Raw genomic sequence first — 14470 nt, forward strand, 5'->3', positions numbered from 1 at the left:
TCTGTGCGAAGTCTCTCTTTATTGCTCCTTCACCTCTCCTTATATACTCTTCCCCCGCCCCACATCCTCATTTAGCAGGATATTGGATATAGATGAGTTCAATTAGTCTAGGTGTTTTTAGCCACAAGCCCAGTTCCTGTCCCTGCCTAGCTCAGTGAATACGAATCAACTCCTTAGCCCACAACAACTGCCTACCATGGCAAGTTTGTGTTCATTCCTTGCTTTTCTCCTTATATACGGAATGTATATATTGTAAAGAGGGACATTCGTAACTATTTTTTATTTAGAATGCTGCCTGATTCTGGCCCAAACAATGTTATAAATTGAACCAGGTTCTATTTCTTCTAATACAATTAAGCTGGTTTCAAGGGCTTTTATGACCATGGCACAAGAATACTTAGTTTTGTATTTTTATAAGCAGGATGAAAACACGGATATGTGCTTGAACTCAATACTCAGACTTACAGATTATCAAATATAATAAACTATGGTTTATTAAAGATCATAATTATAGCCCGTTTGTATATTTTCTGACATTCTTCTGCAAGTCAATATTTACTTAAGAATGGCTAAAATCATAAGAAAATATTTTGAAGCAAGAAGCATCTGAGGTTTGCACAATATCTTTATGACTGTTATTATTTCAAAGATATGCTTGAATGCAAATATGAGTTGACCTATTCTTGATATTTTATTTTTATTTCATTATTCAGCATCTTAACACAAAGATCTTGACAGCTCAACAGTTCATTTGCTGTTCTCTTTTCAGGTTTTGTTTATTTTTAATTTGGAGAAAAGTAATGGCATTTTATTTCTTATTTTTGATGAACTAAAAGTCATAAAAATGCAAAGAGGAGAAAAACTGTCAATTTTGTAAAGGTTAAATGCAGGAAACTTAGAGTACCTGAAAGGGCACACCCTGAATGGCTTCGATGCTGAAAGGTAGATTGCACAGGAGAACGCAAACTGGAAGTTGAGTCTTGGACAAAAAGATTGGGTGAGTGTCAGTTTGTAAAAACAACCTCAGTAACACTATCTCACTATCAGTTTATGTGGCTGCATTGTGTTGCATTGGATATATGTATCTTTTTAACCACATGAATATAATCATACTTTAAGTGATTTAAAATAATAACATTTCCCTTTTCATCTGTTCAAAATCCTGCCTCTTACATTATAGGATGGAAGTCCCATAACTAGAAAAAAAAAAAAACAATATATCAGAAGATGAGACAGGAGACAAGTATTTCTCCCATCCAAGCAGGCCCGACTCTGCTTAGCTTCTGAGATCAGACGAGATCAGGCACATTCAGGGTGGTATGGCCGTAGACAGGAAACAAGTATTTCTTTGCTGAGTATAATCAGGGCTAGTACTTTTTGTGAGTTTCAGAAAGTAGAATTTTCTAAAGAAAGCAACTGGGAGATGGAATGAGGTTCTAAATTGCAAAATTAGATATTGTTTGTGCCATTGTTTGCAAGCTGATAGCTTAGGAGAAGGAAAGAAGTCCCTTATGGAACCTGTCAACCAGGGAGAGGTGTTTCCCTTTCCAATGAAAGCACAGACCCAGCAAGACTTTCATCTTGGCCATGTTTGTACAGTGTTTTGCATTCACCTGTCCCCTGCAGTTGGTCTTGTTCCTTTTCTCATACCACCCTTTGAAAGTATTTTAGAACCATCAATAAAAAGTGCTTGACTCTCACCAGTACTGAAGATTCAGGGAACCAATATAGTATAATTTGGTTCACAGCTATCACTCTACGATTCTTTAAATAAATTCATGAAGAAGATGAATAAATCTCATGATAACACAGATGAACTCCAGGTAAAGGAAGAAGCACACAGACAAGGATGGGAAATAGAGGTGGGATTTCCTTACTGCCAATCACTTTTATTCAGTCCTCTTTTTAAAATGCAGACAGAAAAGTTTATTTGCCAAGGGACCAGGTGAGCAGGGAAGGCAGAGGGAAGGGGCAAGGAGAAAGCACCTCCGGAGAGAAAGCCTGGAGGCGGGGAAGGAGAGACACCCTCAGTCTTTGATAATGTATAGACATTGTTACTAAAAATGAAATACTTTACAAATTTCATCTCTCCATAGATTATGCCATTTTAATTGCAACACTAATCTTCAATTATATTTTCAAAAGAAAAGTTGAACCCACAAACAACTCAAACTGAAATCATTAGACTTACTAATCACGGAGCATTGATATAGGAACAAGGAGATAAGTAGAGGCAGGCAGCACTGTGGTTAAGTAGCCAGCACTGGAAACCTGCCCAGTGACCTTGGACAAGCTGCTTAGCCTCCTGTGGCTCAGTTTTCCCATATGTGAGAATAGGGATTAGTAAATCTTAACCACTGAGCTGTTATAAAAAAAAGACTGTGTTCATTCATGTCAAGTGAGTACAGCAGTGCCTAGTAGTTAGCTAAAACTTGTTATTTTAAAAAAGATTTGCTTCTATGACACTTTTAAAGGTAATAGAAATATTGAGAAACAAAGCAAGAGGTAAAAGAACCATAAACCAAAGATAGAGTTATTAAAGTAAATAGAGCATTTAAATTCTGTAGTTATTGAAAAAAATTCAATATGACCATTGACCACTTGACAAAAGTCCTATAAGACTCAGAACATAAGTTATTCTCACAATTCTTACCGCATCCAAAGCTGTCACTTTATTTTTCATCTTTTCTCTTGTTCATTTGTTTACTTCATTTCAATGACAATTAGAAAAGCTAATACAATGGTCATCCTTAGATGAATAAATTGTGGATATCCTAGTAAATAGCAAATGGAAGGGAACAGCTAGATGGTTAGCACAAAATCGCTGGTTGGTTGAAATAAATTTTGTCAGCCAAGTGAAAACACGTCATTGCAAAAATAATCACAAAGCAAAGAAATAAGGAAGGAGGGTAGTGGATGAGGAAGGCAGGCTTGAGTGGGTGCAGGGTGAGTGGCGTCACTATGCTGCTAAGTCTGTATTGTGAAACACATGAAACTTGTTCACTTTATGTAAATAACATATTTAGACATCATTATTAACATGAAACAAGTGTAGGCTATGCTTAGTGAAATAAGCCACTCCTCCAAACTGGTACTCTGGGAAGTAGAATTCACACCCAATGGGGTGCTCCACGTAATAGTTTAGTTGCTATTCTGGTAGTAAAAGCAGAAGCCTGGAGGAACTCCTCTTTCCAAAGGAGGCAAAAATAGAGGGGAAACAAGATTTTCTATTTTCACCAAAGACTCTGGCTGCCTATTGGCCCATGTGGCTTCTTTCCACTAATATGGCCCAACTTCACAGGAGATGGCAGTCCATTATTCAATTCTGGATGTACACCTAGTTTATTTCTGTTATTATTTTTTCTGCTCCTTTTGGCTATTTTACAGCCTATACAGATTCTATCCTAGAATCTGCTTTATTAACATTATGTTACACAGCATCCTTATGGTTACTGAGTTTATAGACAGATAAACTGAGGGATCTACATCTCCCTTATTCTAGTCAGGTGCTATTGACTTGGTACACATTTCTTTTTTCCATTTTTATTTATTTTTTGTTTTTGAGGTTTTTGTTTTTATTTTTAATCTGCCTGTAAAGAGATAAGCAAATGCAGCGCAGCCACAAGAAGGCCTTCCAAGGCATGCTACGGGAACTGGACATTAAAAATGAAGACGATGTCAAATCTCTGTCTCAGGTGATGGCTCATGTGTTCAGCGATGGCATGACCAACTGGGACTGAATTGTGACTGATTTCTTTCAGAGCCTTTGTAACCAAACGCTGAAAAAGCATAAATCAAGAAAGTTGCATTGAACCCTTAGCAGAAAGTATCACCGATATGTTGGCCAGGATGGAACAGGACTGGCTAGTCAAGGAAGCTGGGATGGATTTGTGGAGTTCTTTCAAGTAGAAGACCTAGAAGGCAGCATCCGAAAGGTGCTGCTGGCTTTGCAGGTGTTACTGGAATAGGAGCGGGTTTGGAATGTCTGGTAAGATAGCCTTCAAAGTGCAAGAGTTGACTCTCAACCAGTTCCAGCCACCAAAACCACACACCTCCATGCAATTGAAGGTATTTATGAAGCTGGAATTCAGACTGTCCTAGCTGTAACTGAGAATTCACTTCTAAGCAATTTAGCAGAAAAAGGAAGTGTCAAGTGGAGTATAGCTCTCAAGAATAAACACATGGGAAAAGTTACTCCCCATGAAGAGTTACTGTCTGACAGAAGCCATGTTTAGTTTCAGCAACCAGCAAATTTTGCTTGGGGGGCTGTGGTGGAGAACTAGATTGAAAGAATACGATAAAAAAGAAAGACTTATTTTCCCTATTGCAGGGTGGTCAGAATTCATTAAATATGCCCAGTGAATATATTAACTTCCTGCAATGTTGAAAAGAAAGCACTAACAATGCCAGCGACCTATGCAAAATGAATTTTAATTACATGGGAGTCCATATTTATACATATTAAGCAGTTTCCCTTAAGTCTCATGAGAAACAAGTTTCAAACTTTCAATTTAGACACTTCACATATCTTACATACATATGTTTACAGCACCCTGGAAGAGTCAGTATCAATAGGGATATGAAGTTTAAGCAAACACTTTTCCCTGAGCATCATCATTTGTTTATTCTGGTTTAGACATTATTTCTGGATAAAGTTCAATAAGAAACGTGCACTTTGAATACACTCCCTTCATACTGAAGCTCATAAGTTTTAGAGTTGGAGACTTACCTTAAGTAAACTATTGAATTAACCTGATAGTGACAACATGATAATTATGGTTCTTTTGCATAAAACTGACTCAAGTTTAAAAGGTTCTTAGTGAAAAATGGGAAAATAAAAATCACTAGTCCAGGATACTACACTTATTCAATGTAAGGTATCAATAAATACTGTGAGATTTCCTAACTTGCTTGAAGCATAGCATGCCAGTAACTGGAGTATCCAAGAATACTGGAATACTTGCTTTCCAAAAATACGTGAAGTCCTGTTACATTCATGTTTCTGCATTAGAATCAGTTTTTGAAGGAATATAAATGAAGCAAGGAAACTAGTAACAGGACACATCTCATATCTCTTTTTGTATTTCAGTTTTCACAATACACTATACATTTTTAAAATATTAATATAAAGAAAACAGCTTTCATCCATTTTATACATATGATTCTAAGAAGATAACCAGTTTTTCTTACCCAGTTCCCTCCATAAAAGCCCCACTCCTTCTTTTTTTTTTTTTCATTTTTCAATGACCTAGTTCAATTTGCTTTACAATTACAGGATTAATACACCACTAACAACAATAATGCTGTGATGCAAAAAAATTAATTAAAAAAATAATGCTATGAAAGTAAAAAGCAGAAAGAACACCTTTCCATGGGAATATGGATGTAAAATATCAGTTTCATTCTTACACAATTTTTCCATTCTATATTAAACAGCAACTATCAGAAGAAACATGACATTTGCCTTGTAAAGACTGATTCATTTCACTGTGCATAAAGAGTTCCAGTTGCATCCACTTTATTGCAAAAGACAGATTTTTGTTCATTTTTAATGACTGAATAGCATTTGATTATGTATATATACTACATTTTATTTACCAAGTCATAGGTTGATGGGCATCTGGATACTGAAGTTATACATTCTTTTCTCAACAACCATTTTAGCTTGTATTTGATGAGGAATCTACTGTGATAACGAGAAGTAAAATTATTAAATCAACTTCTGATTTCTTAGATTCTTGCTCAACTGACAAGAGTGTAGCTGATATAAATGGTTGATAGGATGATTTTTCATCCTGTTGTTTAAGTGAAATATAAGAAAAATTAAAGCTCTACATGTCCTCAAAAGGATAACATCATGAGGTATGCAGGATTCCTGCAAGGCATCTCAAATTGGCTATGATAAGTAACGAGTATTAACATGTACTAAAAGATATTTTCCCTGAAAAGATAAACATTACATAACACATGAGACACAATAAATTTCCATATCACTTGTAAAACCATTTACACTTTTCTCTAAGAATGTTCAAACATATATTCAACAATATAATTCTTAATATTTCTTTCTTTTTATTGGAAAGGCAGATTTACAGAAAGAAGGAGAGACACAGAGAAAGGCACTTGCCCGCAGGTTCATTTCCCAAGTACCCGCCACAGCCAGATAGAGTCAATCTGAAGCCTGAAGCCAAGAGCTTCATCTGGGCCTCCCACATGGGTGCAGGATTCCAAGGCTTTGGGTCATCTTCCACTGCTTTCCCACGCCACAAACAAGGAGCTATGTGGTCAATGGAGCAGCCAAGACACGAATCTGCGCCCATAAGGGATCCTGGAGCATGCAAGGTGACGATTTAGCCACTGGCCCACCATGCTGCACCCAACAATGCAATTTTTAATAAAATAGTGATTTCTCACATTTTATTCTAAAACCTGAGTTCTGAATTTAGTTAACCTGAATAACAAAATCAAAAGGAAACTGCGAGTACCAAAACAGCCAAAGGGCCCGGCCCTCTATACAACTACATGATGCCTTTCACGCAGAGCACACAAGATCTATAACGCAAGCTAGTGCAGTGGTGTGGCTGGCTAAATCACTTCCAGGGCCACTGGCACCCATTTTCTGAGTGCCAGTGCAGCTGCTCTGCTTCTGGTTCACCTCCCTTTTAATTAGCCTAGAAAGCAGTAAATGATGATCCAAGCACTTTGTGACCCTGTCACCCCTGTAGGAGACTGGGAAGGAGGTCCAGGCTCCTGACTTCAGCCTGTTTTAATCTAATTGCTTGCAACCACTTCTAAAGAATAGAAGGTGTCTGTCTCTCTGATCTTTGTCTTTCTCTGTTTCCCTATCATGTTGTCTTTCAAATAAATAAATAAATAGACATCTTTCAGACGAAGGTCCCAGAACTTGCAAGTGAAATTCTGAACAGTTGGTAATACATGAAATTTTTGGAATATCAAAAATACACATTGCATTTTTATTATTCTTTAGTTTTGGTTCACTAATTATCAAATTTTTCAAAATGAAAAAAATATCAGTATAGCTATGTAGAAATTTTTTGGAGTCTTGGCAAAATTTTAGTAATTAAACACATGGTGATCAAATTTAAGTTTCAAAATTTAGATATGGATTATAGTGAAACCAACTCAGAATGAGTATCATCTGATTTCTTAAAAACAGCAAAATATTAAAAAATGAGAGAGTAGACAAAAGATTATCTCTGGATTCACCATAAGCCTTTTAGAAGTTGGACATTTTGAACAGTCACATTTTAGAACATTAGAACACTTAAAAAAACAATCTAATTAAGATTGCAGCAATGAATTTATAAATATTGGTTATTTGGAGATGTAGTTTTTTTCATAACTTAGTAAAAATGTACATTTAGATTTGTATTTGAAATTTTATCCTTACTTCCAACTTTTTACATTTCTTCAGAGATCTAACAATTCCTAAACTTTTTTATTCTAGACATAGTGTCATGTTTCTTAAATCATATGCAGATAATTTTTCTAGAATACCTTCTGAAATATATGAAAAAATCTAGAGATTCTAATCACTGTAGAGTTATATATACATATTTGTTTAAGAGCTGGGCATCGTGACTCATCAATAGTAGGCTCTTTTGTATTAGTCTATAATAAGGTATTCATAAATTTTCTCAATCATAGTTGTACAATAATCACAATGACTGTATTTTTCAATAAGGAAAAGTAATGAGCAAGATATTCATAGTAAAGAAAAAAAGGTTTTAAAAGTAGTAAGTAGTATGTTAAAAAGGGAAAAGAAATTAGACTACAAATAGAGTAAAGAAGGGGAATTAAGAGTGTTCAGGGTAGTCTACAGCCATTCTGCCCTGAATGTGCTCGATCTCATCTGATCTCAGAAGCTAAGCAGTCAGGCCTGGTTAGTACTTGGATTAGAGAGTGCTCAGGGTAGAGAAAGACAAAGAGTTTAAACCTAATGGTATGAATAGAGTGGATCTCACTGAGATGACAACACTAAAAATGTTTTTTTATAAAAGTGATTTTACCGCCACTGTTCCTGCTAGGACAGGAGGTGAAGTGAGTAGGGCTGGCTCTTGGACTCCCCTGTTATGCATGAAACCTGGCATTGGGAAAGGATCTGATGAAGGAATCTGGGCAACTTCTCTGGCGGGACACAGACCCTGCAGGTAAGTGCAAGACACATGATAGGAAACATCCCAGAACGGGCCATGGAAAATTTCTCACTGGCATACATTTGGCATGGGTCGGGGACAGACCAGGCTGAATCAGTTCACATCACCTACTGGCGAATCCAAGCACCAGAATAGTGTGGGTCGATCCAGGTTCAGTCGCGACAAAAGCAGTACACAACACAGAATGCCAAGATGAGGTTGCCTGTACAGGATGTGACCTCAGCGCCCAACCAGCACAGGTGAGAACCAGGAAGGGTGAAGGCAAAGCCGGCAGGGGGAATATGGGGGGTTCCCTTGCGGGACAGCTACTCCCACTGGAGAGCAGGAGTTGGGATGGGGGCAGACCAGACTAGTCAGGGCTACAACACCTGTGGGCCTAATGTGGACTAGATCAGGGAAAAGCCAGGCTGGGTTGATTGTTCCTACTGGTACAAACCAAAATTAGAGTGGGTGAAGGTTGATTGGGCTTAATCACAGCATCAGCTGGCAGAAACTGGCACTGGGGCTAACTCTGTCAAATTAAACCACAGAACCACCTGGGGAGTGCATAATCCAGGAGTGGGAGTAGCCTAGAAGGGAAAAAGTGGGCACCTCCCTCTTGGGTTACCACTCCCATTGGATGGCACGAAAACCAGGACAAGGGCTGGGGTGGCTAGACAGAAAGGCACCCAACAGCATCTACATGAGCTGCATAGTGGAGCTGGTCAGATGGAACTAGGCTTCAATGCCCATTGACATGTATAGAGCTAAATGGAATGTGGAACAGACTGGACTAGTCTGCTACACATACTGGCAAACCAGGGTATGGGGCGGGCCTGGTGGGGGTTATTGTGGGTCGCTTCGACTAAGCTGCAGCTCCCACTGGATTATGTGAGGGCCAGGTGTGTGCTGGGTAAAATCAGGCTGGACTGCAATACCCATTGGTTCCAGTGAAAGACGGGGCTGGAAACAGAACCAACCAAGAAATTGTAATCACCAGCTCATTGGGGCGATGGACTGTGCCAGGCCCTAGTACATACAAGAATCTGGTCTGGGAACACCTCAAAGTTTCTTTGGGGATTTCCCCAACTGAACTGCCAGACTCAGAACCCTAACCATGAAAAGACAGGACAGACAGAACAAGTCAATCAACCACCTCAGCCCTATGTTGGCAGTGAAAAGCTGGGAAAATGGAAACTGAAAGACTATGTCAATCAGTGGATTCTTTAACAACCTCATCGTGCTTGGAGTGGTGAGACTGGCAGCAATTCATAACTGCTGAACTATCAAAACCACTTGAGCAGGACCCTCAGAGCATGCCCCACATCCGGGACCTGGGGTGGGTGGGAGGGTGGGTGAGGCTTCTCCCTTAATATCCCCCTTTACCCCACATACATGAAGGAAACAATGTGGAAATAATAGTCTTACTCACTTCCCTGTAGCCCTTGAACCTTTTTATCATAATTAACTATGTAAAGAATGTCAAAGATATAATAAAAAGAAATATTTTAAGGAAAAAGAAGTGATTTTCCATCGGAGATGAAATAAGATTGAATTGTAAGAACAGGTTCTTCATAGAGTCAAGGCTAGAAGTATTACAGAACTGTTGAAAGGCTAGAGAAAAATATCACATACAGCATGAGGGTAGCTAAAACAGACTTCTAATAGTAGAGGCAATAATACAAATTTGGCCCTTGGATATGTTTGAAAAGTAAAAGCACACAAAATTTCCCTTAAAGTTGGATTTAGATAAGAAAAGACACAGTGTCTATTATTTTTGCCCGAGGAACAGGAAGGATGGATTAATCACCACCCGAGACAGGAAAAACTGCCTGTGACACACGCTGGTTTTTGGTAAAAATGAGTTTCAAGGTTCTAACACCTGACTGAAGAAGTTATGTAGAATGCTAAGCAGGCTACGGATTTATACTACAAGTGAGGCTTGGACTCAAAATACAAATTTAAGAGAAGTCTACACATGGATGGTTTACTATCCTGATTGAAAAAAAAATCACAAAATACCCAGTTTGAGCCAGCAAAAAATTTATTCAGAGCCTGATGCAATGGCCTAGCAACTAAAGTCTTTGCCTTGAATGCACCAGGATCCCATATGGGCACCAGTTCTAATCCTGGCAGCCCCACTTCCCAGCCAGCTCCCTGCTTATGACCTGGAAAAGCTGTCAAGGACAGCCCAAAGCCTTGAGACCCTGCAACCACATGGGATCCCCAGAAGAAGCTCCTGGCTCCTGGCTTCAGACTGGCTCAGCTATGAATTTTGTGGCCACTTGGGAAGTGAACCCGTGAACAGAAGGTCTTCCTCTCTGCTTCTCCTCCTCTCTGTATATCTGTCTTTCCAATAAAAAAAAAAAATGAATCCTTTTAAAAATTTGTTTGGTATAATCCTGAAGGTCAAACATCTGATATGGGTCTTAAAGTGCTAAACTCAATATGTTAAGAAGAGTATGTGCTATGCAGTATGAATTGTATGAAAGGAAAGAAGACCAGCACTCCCCTTGACAAGGATGGAAGAGATCCTTAGGTCTGATAATACACAGACCATTAAGAAAAGGCTGCGTGCATATTTGGGATGCCAGGAGAATCTATTTGACGGTTCAAGATCCTTACCTCCATCTTTAAAGCATTTTCACCCATATCTGTGGTTCTTTATTCCCTTAGGCTTTTGTCCGCCTTTGAACTACTAGGTTCCCTCTTCAAAGAATCGTATGATGATTTTTTGCCCACTTTGACAAACCATGAAAATCTCTTCATCTCAAGATTCTTAATCTAATAATATCAGTGATTATCCCATACAAACAATTTTTGCATATTTTGAAGATTCAAAACAAGGACATTTTTGAAGAAACATTAACCAGCCTACCATATATATCTGCATATTGCCATGAGACTGAATGAGGTAATCAGGCAGTAAGTAAAGAGAAGAAAAAGGAATATCTAGGGTCAGCATGACTCAACAGGCTAATCCTCCACCCTGTAGCACCAGTGTTCCATATGGATGCCAGTTTGTGTCTCAGATGCCACATTTATGATCCAGTTCCCTGCTGATGCCTTGGGAGCAATACAGGATGACCCACAACCTTGGGCCCACTTGGGGGACCTTGAAGAGGCTCCGGGTTCCTGCCTTCAGATCAACTTATCTCTGGCTGCTTGCAGTCACTTGGGGAGTGTACTAGTGGATGGAAGGCCTTGTCGCCCTATCTTTTATCCTATCTGTAAATCTGACCTTAAATAAAAATAAATAAATCTTAAAGAAAAAGGAAAAAAAAAGGAAGATCTGTGTCTGAACATGGACACATTTCAACATTAACAGCTTATGTAAAAACAGAAGCAATCATAAAAGAAAACTAACTAAAGAGTTGTAGTAAAATAGAAATGAGCAGTGTCTGGGTATGGACAAACCTTGGCTGTGGTGAAACATCCAACAACAAGAACTGGAATGCATGGAAGGCGAGCAATGAGGGCTGGCCCATGGAACCACCAGTACGCTCAAGACCTGACATAGGGAGAGGTTCTGAAGGAGGAGCTTGGGAAACTCCTCTGTAAGAACACAGCCACTACAGGTGAGCACCAAGAACCACGATAAGCAGCAACCCAGACCAGGCCAGAGGAAGATACCCACCATCATACATGTTGCATAGCAGGGGCAGAGCAGCCTGAACCTGTTCACATCAACCGCTGGTGAATCCAAGCAGCAGCACAGAGTGTGGCTCAGGCCAGTTTCTGTCGCAACACATATCAGTGACATTATGGAATGCCAAGGCGAGGTGAGCCGTACCACATGTGGTTGTAGCGCTCAAACAGCACACGTGAGAACCTGGAGGGGAGGAGGAGAATATGGGCTCCGCTGATGGACAACCACTCCCAATGGAGCGTGAGTTGGAATGGGGGCAGACCAGACCAGGCAGGGCTACAAAACCTGTGGGCATCATGTAAACCAGACTGGGGAAAGACCAGATTTGGCTGACTGTTCCTACTGGTGCAAGCAAAAATTAGAGTGAGTGAGGGTTGTTTGGGCTTTGCCACATCATCAGATGGCAGAGGATGGCACTAGGGACTAATATTGTCAAGTTAAATGCAAGAATCACCTGGAGAGTGAATAATCTGGAAGTTGGAGTGGCCTAGGAGGGAGATAGCAGGCACCTCTCTCGTGTGTGACCACTCCCACTGGACAGCAGGAAAACCAGGATAGGGGCAGGGATGGCTAGACAGAAAGGTACCTACCAATATGTGTGTGTGCTGCACAGCAGGTCGGTTGGGTTGAACAAGGTTCAATGCCCATTGACAAGTACCAAAGCTAAATGGGATGTGAGACAGACTCAACAAGTCTAAGGTACATACTGGCATGCATGGGAATCAAGGTAGGGAGCAGGCCTGGTTCGGGTTATGGGGAGTCACCCCAAGTAGGCTGCAGCTCCCACTGGTTTGCATGAGGACCAAGTGAAAGTGGTTAGGATCCAGCTAGACTGCAACACCCATTGGTTCAAGTGGAAGACAGAGCTGGAAACAGAACTGACCCAGCAACTGCAACAACCAACATGTGCATAAGCTGATTGGGGTGATGGACTGTGCTGGCAAACTCACACAAGAATCAGGTATAGGATCATCTCAGGTGAACGTTCTTTGGAGATCCCTCCAACTGAACTGCTGATCTCAGAATGCCAACCATGAAGAGACTATGTCAGCCAGTGGATTCTGAATAGGTGACATCAAGATTGAAACAGTGAGATTGGCAGCAATTCAGAACTGTTGAACACTGTTCGAGCAGGACCCTCGGAGCATGCCTCACATCGGGGACCTGGGATTGGTAGGAAACTGTGTGGGGCTTTTCCCTTTGTTTCTTCTTGACCCCAGATACAGGGAAAAAATGATACCATTGGAAACAATGGTATTAAAAAAAGAGTTGTAATAATAGAACTGCCCCCCTCCACCTAAATATAAGTTAATGTGAAGAGACAATTTTTAGGAAAAGAGAATAATCTTCTGCATCATGATGATTCAATCTAACAATCCTTTTCTGTAAAAGACCCTGGTCCAAACACCACACATTTCTGTCAAAATAATTTCAAATGTTTCACAGTAGAAAACACATTATACACACACAAACAGCAAAATAATCATGATGATACTTAAGATGGAGAAAAATAAAAATGGTTGATGTGATGAGGAAAGAATGAGAAGCAGTTGAGAGGAGTACTATTTCCTATCAGGTGATTGAGCAAGACCCTCAAAATATCTCCTTGAACTGAGACAGAACTGACAGAAAGCAGCCATGGAAGTTCCCGTGAGAAGAGACTTCCAGACAGAGAAGATAGGTAGAGTAATAATTGTAAGGACAGTGAAGAGAAGGACAGTGAGAAAGACAATATGAGATAAAGTTAGGGAGGCAAGGAGGCCTAGCCATTCAGGGCAAGGAGGCTGAACTTTCAGATTTATTCTAAGTTTAATGGGAAATCCTGGGATATAGCAGGATCTTAATTTAATTTTTTTGACCAAACTTAGATAGGAGAGTTACATTAAGAAGCCCAGAGTGTAGGGAACTGGTAAAGGAAGACAATGGAGATGACATGAGCTATGGAATCATGAAAACATTGGAGGGGAAGAGTAATTGTCTCCCCAGAGTTGACTGCAAAGGGCAATTTCGTTTTCCTGGTCATCACAAATGGTGATACCATTGCCAACAGCCTCAGAACAAAAGACAAGCTGATGGAGAAAAACATAACAAGTTCGGACATAGTTACATACGACACAGGAGTTCGCAAATTGACAATGAATAACATAGGGTGGCATTTCTATGCTTAGATTTAACTAAAGCATGGAAGGCCAAGTTGAAAAATGTATGATTTAGTGGTCATGTACTAAGTGAGGCTTGTCCACTTGGACTTGGACCTTGGTTACTCTGGTCTGGGCAGCATTCTTTCCCCCCCGGAAAGAATCAGTATGGATAGGGTCCTATACCTATTAAAACATGGATCAGAGGATTTCTTTGTGGACAACTCTTACACAGAATGATGGGGGAACATTAGTGTAATTGTCCAAATGAAAATTCTTCTTTCAGATGAAACAAGGATTGAGATGACCTCTGTCTTTCGAATCGAATTCCCGTAACAGTTTTGGGTACTTTTATCTTGTTTGTCCTGCTGATATTTGAAGGTAGTCTTGAAAGACTGCCCTGTACCTCAGGAGGGTCCCATCAAAATGTTTTAAAGGTTCTGAGAAGTCCTGCAAGGCAATTTGACTTTATTTAACTCACTTAACTCCATTCGTATTTAAACAAGAACATGTCCTCATATTTGGTG

General features: G+C 39.8%; 1 non-coding gene across 1 annotated transcript; it reads left to right on the forward strand.

Annotated features, from left to right (window-relative positions):
* The first annotated feature begins 10634 nt into the window (after positions 1 to 10634).
* LOC121146919 lies at positions 10635 to 10763 on the forward strand. Its single transcript, XR_005882292.1, has one exon. It is a non-coding gene; the product is annotated as a U6atac minor spliceosomal RNA (small nuclear RNA).
* The last annotated feature ends 3707 nt before the right edge of the window (positions 10764 to 14470 follow it).

This window comes from Ochotona curzoniae, unplaced genomic scaffold (assembly GCF_017591425.1).
Source record: "Ochotona curzoniae isolate NIBS_2020 unplaced genomic scaffold, NIBS_Ocur_1.0 scaffold_4505, whole genome shotgun sequence".
NCBI classification, from domain to species: Eukaryota; Metazoa; Chordata; class Mammalia; order Lagomorpha; family Ochotonidae; genus Ochotona; species Ochotona curzoniae.